The sequence below is a fragment of the Triturus cristatus genome, chromosome 1_2, assembly GCF_964204655.1.
Source record: "Triturus cristatus chromosome 1_2, aTriCri1.1, whole genome shotgun sequence".
Classification (NCBI taxonomy): domain Eukaryota; kingdom Metazoa; phylum Chordata; class Amphibia; order Caudata; family Salamandridae; genus Triturus; species Triturus cristatus.
In genome coordinates, this window is record NC_140580.1 from 80,902,999 (window position 1) to 80,920,243 (window position 17,245).

Consider the following 17,245-nt stretch of genomic DNA (forward strand, 5'->3'; position numbering starts at 1 on the left):
TAGTCTATGACTTTATTTTTCAAAGTTCTGTTAGTGACAAAGGTCAAATGGAACCAGCAAGTTCCAACCTTTAGTTTTGATTATTTATATTACTGTATAAAATGGATTCATGAGACCAAAATATCAGATCCTCTCCATGTTTAATTCATGACAATTTGATGCTCCCCTCTAGTGCACTTGGTTTGGAGCATTTGCTATAAGTGACTGCGTTTTCAAAGTGAGAAATGAGCCACAAAGACATCTATCAGCTACAACTCCATGCATATTACTACAGGCAACCATAGTTTGCTGCTGTATTAGACTGTGATTTTCAACAATCAACTGCAATTTTGTTTAAACTCAAGTATGTCTGCAGGTGGTAAGAGTTTTAGGGCCAGATGCATCAAACATTTTTCTCCTCGCAGAATTGGCCCGTTTGCGATTGCAAAAAATGCGTCTGCGATGCATAAAACCCAATTTTGCAATTCGGTAAACTGTTACAGAATCGCAAAATGGGTTTATGATGCGCTATTTGGAAGGGGCGTGTTTTCTTCTTTTCAGTATTCTGCAAACATTTCAGTTCCCGCTCCTGACCAAGTGCTCCATTGGTTGTCTGGATTCAACACTAATCTTTTCCTTCTCATTCATTTGACCCGTCCATAAATATATTGCTTTATGTGTCAGGCCATTCCTTTACCAATCACTTTTCTTCCTGTCAATCATGCCATCTCTCTCTATTTCCAACCAGGCAGTGGGTCTGCATTGGCTTCACACAAAGAGCACAAACAATAAAAATACTTACCTTGTCGGTCCTGTCCTGTTAACAAATTTTGAGTAGTTGTTTCTGGAAAGATAAAGACAATAATAAGTCAGAAAATTTGACACAGATTTAATCAAACTATCGGAATTTATTGCATTTAATTTAGTATTTATATTTACGTTATGAACAAAATGGCTCATAAAACAATCTTCATATTGGGCGGTTCAAAAAGTGTGTGTGAGATCCACAGCTAAACTCCCTACCAGCTGTGTAAAGTTGGTGCTCCTCTTCTGGCATTAAAGGCTCCATTCCGTGAGTAGGGGGGTGGTCTGGATGCTCACCGCTGAAGCTCCTTGCCTTTGCAGCAAGTAAAACGCTATAGAGACATTGGAATGACACCAGCTTCTTTTAAATATAAACTAAGAGCCAGATTTAAAAAAAAAGTCACGCAATGCAGCGCAGAATCCAAAGAGACTGCGCTGCATTGCATGACAAGTACACAGCAGGAAAGCAGTGTCTCTTACTTACACAAGTATATTTGGGGATTTTTTCCATATTTGAGCTGGACCAACTGTGTTGACAACTATAAAATAATAAATTGTTTTATATCCATTGCTTTTTTGCAAGCTACCTCATGTTAGAAAGAATTCAAATCTCTCATTTCTTTCCGGGTCGAATACTATATGAGCAAATCACTGACCTGATAGAGCAAGTGTCTCCTACCATAAAACCTCAATAAAAATGTCTATTAGCCACCTTTAGCCCATTTGTTTATCAAGAAAATCTCTTCACATTCAGCCCACAAGTTCGCAAGATTATGTTTTTGATGCACTATAAAAAACTTTATAATACTATCTTCATTTTTCTACTAACCTTTATTATATTTCAACTATTCTTCCTTCAATACTTTCTCAAATATGTATGCGTATAATTTCATAGGTAAACTCTTTATATTTGATAAAAGTTCCCAATACTGCTCTATTTGTTGGCTATATTTCTATTTTTCCCTCTATCTTTTATATTTTTTTTGTTCCACAGCATCTTCTTGATAATTTTTTAAACTTTTCAGGATGCAAATTTAAAATCTTTTGTTCATAAACACTTTGGGCTCAAATACTAGTTCGACAGTCCTGGATCAGGACACCACACTGCCGCCCTGCTCAAGGACTGCCAGACAGAGCCGCTGGCCGCCTGTCTGATTATGAGTATTTTTGTAGTCCGACGGGTGGTCCTTTGGTGTTCCCACTGCAGTGCCTTATAAAAAGCACTGCAATGGGAACGGCAAAGTCTGTTCCGGTATGGCATGGAAAGTGGGTGCATGCACACAGGGTGGCATTCCTTGTGCCCCCTGCATGTATCCCATGGGCCTGACACAACAGGAGGCTCTGTAGAGACCCCTTAGTTTCCTCATCACCAGCATTTTTATGGCAGGCTCATTGCCATGAAACTGCTGGCAGTGAGAAAACGCATAATATACTTGGAGGTGCAGACTCAAGACAGTTTATGCCACCTCCCTGAATCGTGTATCCCTTCGGTTCTTGTGGTCTCACTACGGTCTGACTGCCATTGTCATAATGCGGTGGTCGGACCACTGGTTCAGTGATACCCGCACCTCCAACACAGGTTCAGTGGTCCAACTCATAATCAGGCCCTTTGTGATTTACATTTTATAAACTGTTTCATTTTCACTAATAGTAAATTCCCGAAAAACTTACTTTTTTCCACACTATTGTTATTGCTTTATTAACATTATCAATGCTGTTAATTCGATTGACAACCTTAATAAATTGTTAAACTAGAAAAAGAACACTAGTGATCACTGACAAATCACTGACATTGATTTGAATCCGACAGCAAGGGCGCTTAGGCTAGATAAAGTAACAAGGCTTGACCTAGTTGTGGCTTTTTTACATTGGGATTTAGTCTTACTAGTGTAGCTACTTCTCGAGTATAAAATACTCCACTCCATTTTGTGAATCAGAACCGCAGTTATCACTGGCTGAAGAGTGAGAGACTTTCGCCATTTCCAATTTCTAGTCTATGGCTTTATATTTCAAAGTTCTGTTAGTGACAAAGGTCAAATGGAACCAGCAAGTTCCAATATTTTGTTTTGATTCTTTGTATTACTGTATAAAATGGATTCATGAGGCCAAAATATCGTATCCTCTCCATGTTTAATTCATGACAGTTTGATGCTCCCCTCTAGTGCACTTCGTTTGGAGCATTTGCTATAAGTGACTGCGTTTTCAAAGTGAGAAATGAGCCACAAGGACATCTATCAGCTATAACTCCATGCATATTACTACATGAAACCATAGTTTGCTGCTGTATTAGACTGTGCTTTTCAACAATCAACCGCAATGTTGTTTAAACTCAGTATGTCTGCAGGTGGTAAGAGTTTTTGGGCCAGATGCATCACACATTTTTCTCTTCGCAGAATCGGCCCGTTTGCGATTGCGAAAAAAGCGTCTGCGATACCTAAAACCCAATTTTGCAATTCGGTAACCTGTTACAGAATCGCAAAATAAGTTTATGATGCGCTATTTGGAAGGGGCGTGTTTTCTACTTTTCAGTATTCTTCAAACATTTCAGTTCTCGCTCCTGACCAAGTGCTCCATTGGTTGTCTGGTTCAACACTAATCTTTTCCTTCTCATTCATTTGACCCGTCCATAAATATCTTGCTTTATGTGTCAGGCCATTCCTTTACCAATCACTTATCTTCCTGTCAATCATGCCATCTCTCTCTATTTCCAACCAGGCAGTGGGTCTGCATTGGCTTCACACAAAGAGCAAAAACAATAAAAAATACTTACCTAGTAGGTCCTGTCCTGTTAACAAATTTTGAGTAGTTGTTTCTGGAAAGATAAAGACAATAATAAGTCAGAAAATTTGACACAGATTTAATCAAACTATGGGAATTTATTGCATTTAATTTAGTATTTATATTTACGTTATGAACAAAATGGCTCATAAAACAATCTTCATATTGGGCGGTTCAAAAAGTTTGTGTGAGATCCACAGCTGAACTCCCTTCCAGCTGTGTAAAGTTGGTGCTCCTCTTCTGGCATTAAAGGCTCCATTCCGTGAGGAGGGGGGTGGTCTGGCTGCTCACCGCTGAAGCTCCTTGCCTTTGCAGCAAGTAAAATGCTATAGAGACTTTGGAATGACACCAGCTTCTTTTAAATATAAACTAAGAGCCAGATTAAAAAAAAAAGGCACGCAATGCAGCGCAGCATCCAAAGAGACTGCGCTGCATTGCATGACAAGTACACAGCAGGAAAGCTGTGACTCTTACTTTCACAAGTATATTTGGGGATTTTTTCCATATTTGAGCTGGACCAACTGTGTTGACAACTATAAAATACTAAATTGTTTTATATCCATTGCTTTTTTGCAAGCTACCTCATGTTAGAAAGAATTCAAATCTCTAATTTCTTTCCTGGTTGAATACTATATGAGCAAATCACTGACCTGATAGAGCACGTGTCTCCTACCATAAAACCTCAATAAAAAGGTCTTTTAGCCTCCTTTAGCCCATTTGTTTATCAAGAAAATCTCTTCACATTCAGCCCCCAAATTCGCAAGATTACGTTTTTGATGCACTATAAAAATCTTTAGAGTACTATCTTCATTTTTCTACTATCATGTATTATATTTCAACTATTCTTCCTTCAATACTTTCTCAAATAAGTATGCGTATAATTTCATAGGTAAACTCTTTATATTTGATAAATGTTCCCAATACGGCTCTATTTGTTGGCTATATTTCTATTTTTCCCTCTATCTTTTATATTTTTTTTGTTCCACAGCATCTTCTTGATCATTTTTTAAATTTTTCAGGATGCAAATTTAAAATCTTTTGTTCATAAACACTTTGGGCTCAAATACTAGTTCGACAGTCCTAGATCAGGACATCACACTGCCGCCCTGCTCATGGAATGCCAGACAGAGCCGCTGACCGCCTGCCAGATTATGAGTATTTTTGTAGTCCGGCGGGTGGTCCTTTGGCGTTCCCACTGCAGTGCCTTATAAAAAGCACTGCAATGGGAACGGCAAATTCTGTTCTGGTATGGCATGGAAAGTGGGTGCATGCACACAGGGTGGCATTCCTTGTGCCCCCTGCATGTATCCCATGGGCCTGACACAACAGGAGGCTCTGTAGAGACCCCTTAGTTTCCTCATCACCAGCATTTTTATGGCAGGCTCATTGCCATGAAACTGCTGGCAGTGAGAAAGCGCATAATATACTTGGAGGTGCAGACTCAAGACTGTTATGCCACCTCCCTGAATCGTGTATCCCTTCGGTTCTTGTGGTCTCACTACGGTCTGACTGTCATTGTCATAATACGGTGGTCGGACCACTGGTTCAGTGATACCCGCACCTCCAACACAGGTTCAGTGGTCCAACTCATAATCAGGCCCTTTGTGATTTACATTTTATAAACTGTTTCATTTTCACTAATAGTAAATTCCAGAAAAACTACCTTTTTTCACACTATTGTTATTGCTTTATTAACATTATCGATGCTGTTAATTCGATTGACAACCTTAATAAATTGTTAAACATGAAAAAGAACACTACGGATCACAGAAAAAATCACTGACATTGATTTGAATCCGACTGCAAGGGCGCTTAGGCTAGATAAAGTAACAAGGCTTGACCTAGTTGTGGCTTTTTTACGTGGGATTTAGTCTTACTAGTGTCGCTACTTCTCGAGTATAAAATACTCCACTCTATTTTGTGAATCAGAACCGCAGTTATCACTGGCCGAAGAGTGAGAGACTTTCGCCATTTCAATTTCTAGTCTATGACTTTATTTTTCAAAGTTCTGTTAGTGACAAAGGTCAAATGGAACCAGCAAGTTCCAACATTTTGTTTTGATTCTTTGTATTACTGTATAAAATGGATTCATGAGACCAAAATATCATATCCTCTCCATGTTTAATTCATGACAATTTGATGCTCCCCTCTAGTGCACTTGGTTTGGAGCATTTGCTATAAGTGACTGCGTTTTCAAAGTGAGAAATGAGCCACAAGGACATCTATCAGCTATAACTCCATGCGTATTACCACATGCAACCATAGTTTCCTGCAGTGTTAGACTGTGCTTTTCAACAATCAACTGCAATTTTGTTTAAACTCAAGTATGTCTGCAGGTGGTAAGAGTTTTCGGGCCAGATGCATCACACATTTTTCTCCTCGCAGAATCGGCCCGTTTGCGATTGCAAAAAATGCGTCTGCGATGCATAAAACCCAATTTTGCAATTCGGTAACCTGTTACAGAATCGCAAAATGGGTTTATGATGCGCTATTTGGAAGGGGCGTGTTTTCTTCTTTTCAGTATTCTTCAAACATTTCAGTTCTCGCTCCTGACCAAGTGCTCCATTGGTTGTCTGGATTCAACACTAATCTTTTCCTTCTCATTCATTTGACCCGTCCATAAATATCTTGCTTTATGTGTCAAGCCATTCCTTTACCAATCACTTATCTTCCTGTCAATCATGCCATCTCTCTCTATTTCCTCCAGGCAGTGGGTCTGCATTGGCTTCACACAAAGAGCAACCACAATAAAAATACTTACCTGGTAGGTCCTGTCCTGTTAACAAATTTTGAGTAGTTGTTTCTGGAAAGATAAAGACAATAATAAGTCAGAAAATTTGACACACATTTAATCAAACTATCGGAATTTATTGCATTTAATTTAGTATTTATATTTACGTTATGAACAAAATGGCTCATAAAACAATCTTCATATTGGGCGGTTCAAAAGTCTGTGTGAGATCCACAGCTGAACTCCCTACCAGCTGTGTAAAGTTGGTGCTCCTCTTCGGGCATTAAAGGCTCCATTCCGTGAGTAGGTGGGTGGTCTGGATGCTCACCGCTGAAGCTCCTTGCCTTTGCAGCAAGTAAAATGCTATAGAGACTTTAGAATGACACCAGCTTCTTTTAAATATAAACTAAGAGCCAGATTTTAAAAAAAAGGCACGCAATGCAGCGCAGAATCCAAAGAGACTGCGCTGCATTGCATGACAAGTACACAGCAGGAAAGCTGTGACTCTTACTTTCACAAGTATATTTGGGGATTTTTTCCATATTTGATCTGGACCAACTGTGTTGACAACTATAAAATAATAAATTGTTTTATATTCATTTTTTTTTTGCAAGCTACCTCATGTTAGAAAGAATTCAAATCTCTCATTTCTTTCCTGGTCGAATACTATATGAGCAAATCACTGACCTGATAGAGCACGTGTCTCCTACCATAAAACCTCAATAAAAATGTCTATTAGCCTCCTTTAGCCCATTTGTTTATCAAGAAAATCTCTTCACATTCAGCCCACAAGTTCGCAATATTACGTTTTTGATGCACTATAAAAAACTTTATAATACTATCTCCATTTTTCTACTAACATTTATTATATTTCAACTATTCTTCCTTCAATACTTTCTCAAATAAGTATGCGTATAATTTCATAGGTAAACTCTTTATATTTGATAAATGTTCCCAATACGGCTCTATTTGTTGGCTATATTTCTATTTTTCCCTCTATCTTTTATATTTTTTTTGTTCCACAGCATCTTCTTGATCATTTTTTAAATTTTTCAGGATGCAAATTTAAAATCTTTTGTTCATAAACACTTTGGGCTCAAATACTAGTTCGACAGTCCTAGATCAGGACATCACACTGCCGCCCTGCTCATGGAATGCCAGACAGAGCCGCTGACCGCCTGCCAGATTATGAGTATTTTTGTAGTCCGGCAGTGGTCCTTTGGCGTTCCCACTGCAGTGCCTTATAAAAAGCACTGCAATGGGAACGGCAAATTCTGTTCTGGTATGGCATGGAAAGTGGGTGCATGCACACAGGGTGGCATTCCTTGTGCCCCCTGCATGTATCCCATGGGCCTGACACAACAGGAGGCTCTGTAGAGACCCCTTAGTTTCCTCATCACCAGCATTTTTATGGCAGGCTCATTGCCATGAAACTGCTGGCAGTGAGAAAGCGCATAATATACTTGGAGGTGCAGACTCAAGACTGTTATGCCACCTCCCTGAATTGTGTATCCCTTCGGTTCTTGTGGTCTCACTACGGTCTGACTGTCATTGTCATAATACGGTGGTCGGACCACTGGTTCAGTGATACCCGCACCTCCAACACAGGTTCAGTGGTCCAACTCATAATCAGGCCCTTTGTGATTTACATTTTATAAACTGTTTCATTTTCACTAATAGTAAATTCCAGAAAAACTACCTTTTTTCACACTATTGTTATTGCTTTATTAACATTATCGATGCTGTTAATTCGATTGACAACCTTAATAAATTGTTAAACATGAAAAAGAACACTACGGATCACAGAAAAAATCACTGACATTGATTTGAATCCGACTGCAAGGGCGCTTAGGCTAGATAAAGTAACAAGGCTTGACCTAGTTGTGGCTTTTTTACGTGGGATTTAGTCTTACTAGTGTCGCTACTTCTCGAGTATAAAATACTCCACTCTATTTTGTGAATCAGAACCGCAGTTATCACTGGCCGAAGAGTGAGAGACTTTCGCCATTTCAATTTCTAGTCTATGACTTTATTTTTCAAAGTTCTGTTAGTGACAAAGGTCAAATGGAACCAGCAAGTTCCAACATTTTGTTTTGATTCTTTGTATTACTGTATAAAATGGATTCATGAGACCAAAATATCATATCCTCTCCATGTTTAATTCATGACAATTTGATGCTCCCCTCTAGTGCACTTGGTTTGGAGCATTTGCTATAAGTGACTGCGTTTTCAAAGTGAGAAATGAGCCACAAGGACATCTATCAGCTATAACTCCATGCGTATTACCACATGCAACCATAGTTTCCTGCAGTGTTAGACTGTGCTTTTCAACAATCAACTGCAATTTTGTTTAAACTCAAGTATGTCTGCAGGTGGTAAGAGTTTTCGGGCCAGATGCATCACACATTTTTCTCCTCGCAGAATCGGCCCGTTTGCGATTGCAAAAAATGCGTCTGCGATGCATAAAACCCAATTTTGCAATTCGGTAACCTGTTACAGAATCGCAAAATGGGTTTATGATGCGCTATTTGGAAGGGGCGTGTTTTCTTCTTTTCAGTATTCTTCAAACATTTCAGTTCTCGCTCCTGACCAAGTGCTCCATTGGTTGTCTGGATTCAACACTAATCTTTTCCTTCTCATTCATTTGACCCGTCCATAAATATCTTGCTTTATGTGTCAAGCCATTCCTTTACCAATCACTTATCTTCCTGTCAATCATGCCATCTCTCTCTATTTCCTCCAGGCAGTGGGTCTGCATTGGCTTCACACAAAGAGCAACCACAATAAAAATACTTACCTGGTAGGTCCTGTCCTGTTAACAAATTTTGAGTAGTTGTTTCTGGAAAGATAAAGACAATAATAAGTCAGAAAATTTGACACACATTTAATCAAACTATCGGAATTTATTGCATTTAATTTAGTATTTATATTTACGTTATGAACAAAATGGCTCATAAAACAATCTTCATATTGGGCGGTTCAAAAGTCTGTGTGAGATCCACAGCTGAACTCCCTACCAGCTGTGTAAAGTTGGTGCTCCTCTTCGGGCATTAAAGGCTCCATTCCGTGAGTAGGTGGGTGGTCTGGATGCTCACCGCTGAAGCTCCTTGCCTTTGCAGCAAGTAAAATGCTATAGAGACTTTAGAATGACACCAGCTTCTTTTAAATATAAACTAAGAGCCAGATTTTTAAAAAAAGGCACGCAATGCAGCGCAGAATCCAAAGAGACTGCGCTGCATTGCATGACAAGTACACAGCAGGAAAGCTGTGACTCTTACTTTCACAAGTATATTTGGGGATTTTTTCCATATTTGAGCTGGACCAACTGTGTTGACAACTATAAAATAATAAATTGTTTTATATCCATTTTTTTTTTGCAAGCTACCTCATGTTAGAAAGAATTCAAATCTCTCATTTCTTTCCTGGTCGAATACTATATGAGCAAATCACTGACCTGATAGAGCAAGTGTCTCCTACCATAAAACCTCAATAAAAATGTCTATTAGCCACCTTTAGCCCATTTGTTTATCAAGAAAATCTCTTCACATTCAGCCCACAAGATCGCAAGATTACGTTTTTGATGCACTATAAAAAACTTTATAATACTATCTCCATTTTTCTACTAACATTTATTATATTTCAACTATTCTTCATTCAATACTTTCTCTAATATGTATGCGTATAATTTCATAGGTAAACTCTTTATATTTGATAAATGTTCCCAATACTGCTCTATTTGTTGGCTATATTTATATTTTTCCCTATATCTTTTATATTTTTTTGTTCCACAGCATCTTCTTGATCATTTTTTAAACTTTTCAGGATGCAAATTTTAAATCTTTTGTTCATAAACACTTTGGGCTCAAATACTAGTTCGACAATCCCGGATCAGGACACCACACTGCCGCCCTGCTCATGGACTGCCAGTCAGAGACGCTGGCCGCCTGCCAGATCATGAGTATTTTTGTAGTCCGGCGGGTGGTCCTTTGGCGTTCCCACTGCAGTGCCTTATAAAAAGCACTGCATTGGGAACGGCAAATTCTGTTCCGGTATGGCATGGAAAGTGGGTGCATGCACACAGGGTGGCATTCCTTGTGCCCCCTGCATGTATCCCATGGGCCTGACACAACAGGAGGCTCTGTAGAGACCCCTTAGTTTCCTCATCACCAGCATTTTTATGGCAGGCTCATTGCCATGAAACTGCTGGCAGTGAGAAAGTGCATAATATACTTGGAGGTGCAGACTCAAGACTGTTATGCCACCTCCCTGAATCGTGTATCCCTTCGGTTCTTGTGGTCTCACTACGGTCTGACTGCCATTGTCATAATACTGTGGTCGGACCACTGATTCAGCGATACCCGCACCTCCAACACAGGTTCAGTGGTCTAACTCATAATCAGTCCCTTTGTGATTTATATTTTATAAACTGTTTCATTTTGACTAAAAGTAAATTCCAGAAAAACTAACTTTTTTCCACACTATTGTTATTGCTTTATTAACATTATCGATGCTGTTAATTTGATTGACAACCTTAATAAATTGTTAAACAAGAAAAAGAACACTACGGATGACTGAAAAATCACTGACATTGATTTGAATCCGACTGCAAGGGCGCTTAGGCTAGATAAAGTAACAAGACTTGACCAAGTTGTGGCTTTTTTACGTGGGATTTAGTCTTACTAGTGTCGCTACTTCTCGAGTATAAAATACTCCACTCCATTTTGTGAATCAGAACCGCAGTTATCACTGGCCGAAGAGTGAGAGACTTTCGCCATTTCAATTTCTAGTCTATGACTTTATTTTTCAAAGTTCTGTTAGTGACAAAGGTCAAATGGAACCAGCAAGTTCCAACATTTTGTTTTGATTCTTTGTATTACTGTATAAAATGGATTCATGAGACCAAAATATCATATCCTCTCCATGTTTAATTCATGACAATTTGATGCTCCCCTCTAGTGCACTTGGTTTGGAGCATTTGCTATAAGTGACTGCGTTTTCACAGTGAGAAATGAGGCACAAGGACATCTATCAGCTATAACTTCATGTGTATTACCACATGCAACCATAGTTTGCTGCAGTGTTAGACTGTGCTTTTCAACAATCAACTGCAATTTTGTTTAAACTTAAGTATGTCTGCAGGTGGTAAGAGTTTTCGGGCCAGATGCATCACACATTTTTCTCCTCGCAGAATCGGCCCGTTTGCGATTGCAAAAAATGCGTCTGCGATGCATAAAACCCAATTTTGCAATTCGGTAACCTGTTACAGAATCGCAAAATGGGTTTATGATGCGCTATTTGGAAGGGGCGTGTTTTCTTCTTTTCAGTATTCTTCAAACATTTCAGTTCTCGCTCCTGACCAAGTGCTCCATTGGTTGTCTGGATTCAACACTAATCTTTTCCTTCTCATTCATTTGACCCGTCCATAAATATCTTGCTTTATGTGTCAGGCCATTCCTTTACCAATCACTTATCTTCCTGTCAATCATGCCATCTCTCTCTATTTCCTCCAGGCAGTGGGTCTGCATTGGCTTCACACAAAGAGCAACCACAATAAAAATACTTACCTGGTAGGTCCTGTCCTGTTAACAAATTTTGAGTAGTTGTTTCTGGAAAGATAAAGACAATAATAAGTCAGAAAATTTGACACACATTTAATCAAACTATCGGAATTTATTGCATTTAATTTAGTATTTATATTTACGTTATGAACAAAATGGCTCATAAAACAATCTTCATATTGGGCGGTTCAAAAAGTGAGTGTGAGATCCACAGCTGAACTCCCTTCCAGCTGTGTAAAGTTGGTGCTCCTCTTGTGGCATTAAAGGCTCCATTCCGTGAGTAGGGAGGTGGTCTGGATGCTCACCGCTGAAGCTCCTTGCCTTTGTAGCAAGTAAAATGTTATAGAGACTTTGGAATCACACCAGCTTCTTTTAAATATAAACTATGAGCCAGATAAAAAAAAAAGGCACGCAATGCAGCGCAGCATCCAAAGAGACTGCGCTGCATTGCATGACAAGTACACAGCAGGAAAGCTGTGACTCTTACTTTCACAAGTAAATTTGGGGATTTTTTCCATATTTGAGCTGGACCAACTGTGTTGACAACTATAAAATACAAAATTGTTTTATATCCATTGCTTTTTTGCAAGCTACCTCATGTTAGAAAGAATTCAAATCTCTCATTTCTTTCCTGGTCGAATACTATATGAGCAAATCACTGACCTGATAGAGCACGTGTCTCCTACCATAAAACCTCAATAAAAATGTCTTTTAGCCACCTTTAGCCCATTTGTTTATCAAGAAAATCTCTTCACATTCAGCCCCCAAGTTCACAAGATTACGTTTTTGATGCACTATAAAAAACTTTAGAATACTATCTTCATTTTTCTACTAACATTTATTATATTTCAACTATTCTTCATTCAATACTTTCTCTAATATGTATGCGTATAATTTCATAGGTAAACTCTTTATATTTGATAAATGTTCCCAATACTGCTCTATTTGTTGGCTATATTTATATTTTTCCCTATATCTTTTATATTTTTTTGTTCCACAGCATCTTCTTGATCATTTTTTAAACTTTTCAGGATGCAAATTTTAAATCTTTTGTTCATAAACACTTTGGGCTCAAATACTAGTTCGACAATCCCGGATCAGGACACCACACTGCCGCCCTGCTCATGGACTGCCAGTCAGAGACGCTGGCCGCCTGCCAGATCATGAGTATTTTTGTAGTCCGGCGGGTGGTCCTTTGGCGTTCCCACTGCAGTGCCTTATAAAAAGCACTGCATTGGGAACGGCAAATTCTGTTCCGGTATGGCATGGAAAGTGGGTGCATGCACACAGGGTGGCATTCCTTGTGCCCCCTGCATGTATCCCATGGGCCTGACACAACAGGAGGCTCTGTAGAGACCCCTTTGTTTCCTCATCACCAGCATTTTTATGGCAGGCTCATTGCCATGAAACTGCTGGCAGTGAGAAAGTGCATAATATACTTGGAGGTGCAGACTCAAGACTGTTATGCCACCTCCCTGAATCGTGTATCCCTTCGGTTCTTGTGGTCTCACTACGGTCTGACTGCCATTGTCATAATACTGTGGTCGGACCACTGATTCAGCGATACCCGCACCTCCAACACAGGTTCAGTGGTCTAACTCATAATCAGTCCCTTTGTGATTTATATTTTATAAACTGTTTCATTTTGACTAAAAGTAAATTCCAGAAAAACTAACTTTTTTCCACACTATTGTTATTGCTTTATTAACATTATCGATGCTGTTAATTCGATTGACAACCTTAATAAATTGTTAAACATGAAAAAGAACACTACGGATCACAGAAAAAATCACTGACATTGATTTGAATCCGACTGCAAGGGCGCTTAGGCTAGATAAAGTAACAAGGCTTGACCTAGTTGTGGCTTTTTTACGTGGGATTTAGTCTTACTAGTGTCGCTACTTCTCGAGTATAAAATACTCCACTCTATTTTGTGAATCAGAACCGCAGTTATCACTGGCCGAAGAGTGAGAGACTTTCGCCATTTCAATTTCTAGTCTATGACTTTATTTTTCAAAGTTCTGTTAGGGACAAAGGTCAAATGGAACCAGCAAGTTCCAACATTTTGTTTTGATTCTTTGTATTACTGTATAAAATGGATTCATGAGACCAAAATATCATATCCTCTCCATGTTTAATTCATGACAATTTGATGCTCCCCTCTAGTGCACTTGGTTTGGAGCATTTGCTATAAGTGACTGCGTTTTCAAAGTGAGAAATGAGCCACAAGGACATCTATCAGCTATAACTCCATGCATATTACCACATGCAACCATAGTTTCCTGCAGTGTTAGACTGTGCTTTTCAACAATCAACTGCAATTTTGTTTAAACTCAAGTATGTCTGCAGGTGGTAAGAGTTTTCGGGCCAGATGCATCACACATTTTTCTCCTCGCAGAATCGGCCCGTTTGCGATTGCAAAAAATGCGCCTGCGATGCATAAAACCCAATTTTGCAATTCGGTAACCTGTTACAGAATCGCAAAATGGGTTTATGATGCGCTATCTGGAAGGGGCGTGTTTTCTTCTTTTCAGTATTCTTCAAACATTTCAGTTCTCGCTCCTGACCAAGTGCTCCATTGGTTGTCTGGTTCAACACTAATCTTTTCCTTCTCATTCATTAGACCCGTCCATAAATATCTTGCTTTATGTGTCAGGCCATTCCTTTACCAATCACTTATCTTCCTGTCAATAATGCCATCTCTCTCTATTTCCTCCAGGCAGTGGGTCTGCATTGGCTTCACACAAAGAGCAACCACAATAAAAATACTTACCTGGTAGGTCCTGTCCTGTTAACAAATTTTGAGTAGTTGTTTCTGGAAAGATAAAGACAATAATAAGTCAGAAAATTTGACACACATTTATTCAACCTATCGGATTTTATTGCATTTAATTTAGTATTTATATTTACGTTATGAACAAAATGGCTCATAAAACAATCTTCATATTGGGCGGTTCAAAAGTCTGTGTGAGATCCACAGCTGAACTCCCTACCAGCTGTGTAAAGTTGGTGCTCCTCTTCGGGCATTAAAGGCTCCATTCCGTGAGTAGGTGGGTGGTCTGGATGCTCACCGCTGAAGCTCCTTGCCTTTGCAGCAAGTAAAATGCTATAGAGACTTTAGAATGACACCAGCTTCTTTTAAATATAAACTAAGAGCCAGATTTTAAAAAAAAGGCACGCAATGCAGCGCAGAATCCAAAGAGACTGCGCTGCATTGCATGACAAGTACACAGCAGGAAAGCTGTGACTCTTACTTTCACAAGTATATTTGGGGATTTTTTCCATATTTGAGCTGGACCAACTGTGTTGACAACTATAAAATAATAAATTGTTTTATATCCATTTTTTTTGCAAGCTACCTCATGTTAGAAAGAATTCAAATCTCTCATTTCTTTCCTGGTCGAATACTATATGAGCAAATCACTGACCTGATAGAGCAAGTGTCTCCTACCATAAAACCTCAATAAAAATGTCTATTAGCCTCCTTTAGCCCATTTGTTTATCAAGAAAATCTCTTCACATTCAGCCCACAAGATCGCAAGATTACGTTTTTGATGCACTATAAAAAACTTTATAATACTATCTCCATTTTTCTACTAACATTTATTATATTTCAACTATTCTTCATTCAATACTTTCTCTAATATGTATGCGTATAATTTCATAGGTAAACTCTTTATATTTGATAAATGTTCCCAATACTGCTCTATTTGTTGGCTATATTTATATTTTTCCCTATATCTTTTATATTTTTTTGTTCCACAGCATCTTCTTGATCATTTTTTAAACTTTTCAGGATGCAAATTTTAAATCTTTTGTTCATAAACACTTTGGGCTCAAATACTAGTTCGACAATCCCGGATCAGGACACCACACTGCCGCCCTGCTCATGGACTGCCAGTCAGAGACGCTGGCCGCCTGCCAGATCATGAGTATTTTTGTAGTCCGGCGGGTGGTCCTTTGGCGTTCCCACTGCAGTGCCTTATAAAAAGCACTGCATTGGGAACGGCAAATTCTGTTCCGGTATGGCATGGAAAGTGGGTGCATGCACACAGGGTGGCATTCCTTGTGCCCCCTGCATGTATCCCATGGGCCTGACACAACAGGAGGCTCTGTAGAGACCCCTTTGTTTCCTCATCAGCAGCATTTTTATGGCAGGCTCATTGCCATGAAACTGCTGGCAGTGAGAAAGTGCATAATATACTTGGAGGTGCAGACTCAAGACTGTTATGCCACCTCCCTGAATCGTGTATCCCTTCGGTTCTTGTGGTCTCACTACGGTCTGACTGCCATTGTCATAATACTGTGGTCGGACCACTGATTCAGCGATACCCGCACCTCCAACACAGGTTCAGTGGTCTAACTCATAATCAGTCCCTTTGTGATTTATATTTTATAAACTGTTTCATTTTGACTAAAAGTAAATTCCAGAAAAACTAACTTTTTTCCACACTATTGTTATTGCTTTATTAACATTATCGATGCTGTTAATTCGATTGACAACCTTAATAAATTGTTAAACATGAAAAAGAACACTACGGATCACAGAAAAAATCACTGACATTGATTTGAATCCGACTGCAAGGGCGCTTAGGCTAGATAAAGTAACAAGGCTTGACCTAGTTGTGGCTTTTTTACGTGGGATTTAGTCTTACTAGTGTCGCTACTTCTCGAGTATAAAATACTCCACTCTATTTTGTGAATCAGAACCGCAGTTATCACTGGCCGAAGAGTGAGAGACTTTCGCTATTTCAATTTCTAGTCTATGACTTTATTTTTCAAAGTTCTGTTAGTGACAAAGGTCAAATGGAACCAGCAAGTTCCAACATTTTGTTTTGATTCTTTGTATTACTGTATAAAATGGATTCATGAGACCAAAATATCATATCCTCTCCATGTTTAATTCATGACAATTTGATGCTCCCCTCTAGTGCACTTGGTTTGGAGCATTTGCTATAAGTGACTGCGTTTTCAAAGTGAGAAATGAGCCACAAGGACATCTATCAGCTATAACTCCATGCGTATTACCACATGCAACCATAGTTTCCTGCAGTGTTAGACTGTGCTTTTCAACAATCAACTGCAATTTTGTTTAAACTCAAGTATGTCTGCAGGTGGTAAGAGTTTTCGGGCCAGATGCATCACACATTTTTCTCCTCGCAGAATCGGCCCGTTTGCGATTGCAAAAAATGCGCCTGCGATGCATAAAACCCAATTTTGCAATTCGGTAACCTGTTACAGAATCGCAAAATGGGTTTATGATGCGCTATTTGGAAGGGGCGTGTTTTCTTCTTTTCAGTATTCTTCAAACATTTCAGTTCTCGCTCCTGACCAAGTGCTCCATTGGTTGTCTGGATTCAACACTAATCTTTTCCTTCTCATTCATTTGACCCGT

General features: G+C 39.1%; 1 protein-coding gene across 1 annotated transcript in view; it reads right to left on the minus strand.

Moving 5' to 3' along the window:
• LOC146866841 (scavenger receptor cysteine-rich domain-containing protein DMBT1-like) overlaps positions 1 to 817 on the minus strand; it is a 279,548-nt gene extending 278,731 nt beyond the window's left edge. Inside the window, exon 1 of the mRNA XM_085602366.1 lies at positions 782 to 817. The gene's annotated coding sequence lies outside the window, so the exon portion shown is untranslated. The remainder of the gene's footprint in view (positions 1 to 781) is intronic.
• Positions 818 to 17,245: the final 16,428 nt, after the last annotated feature.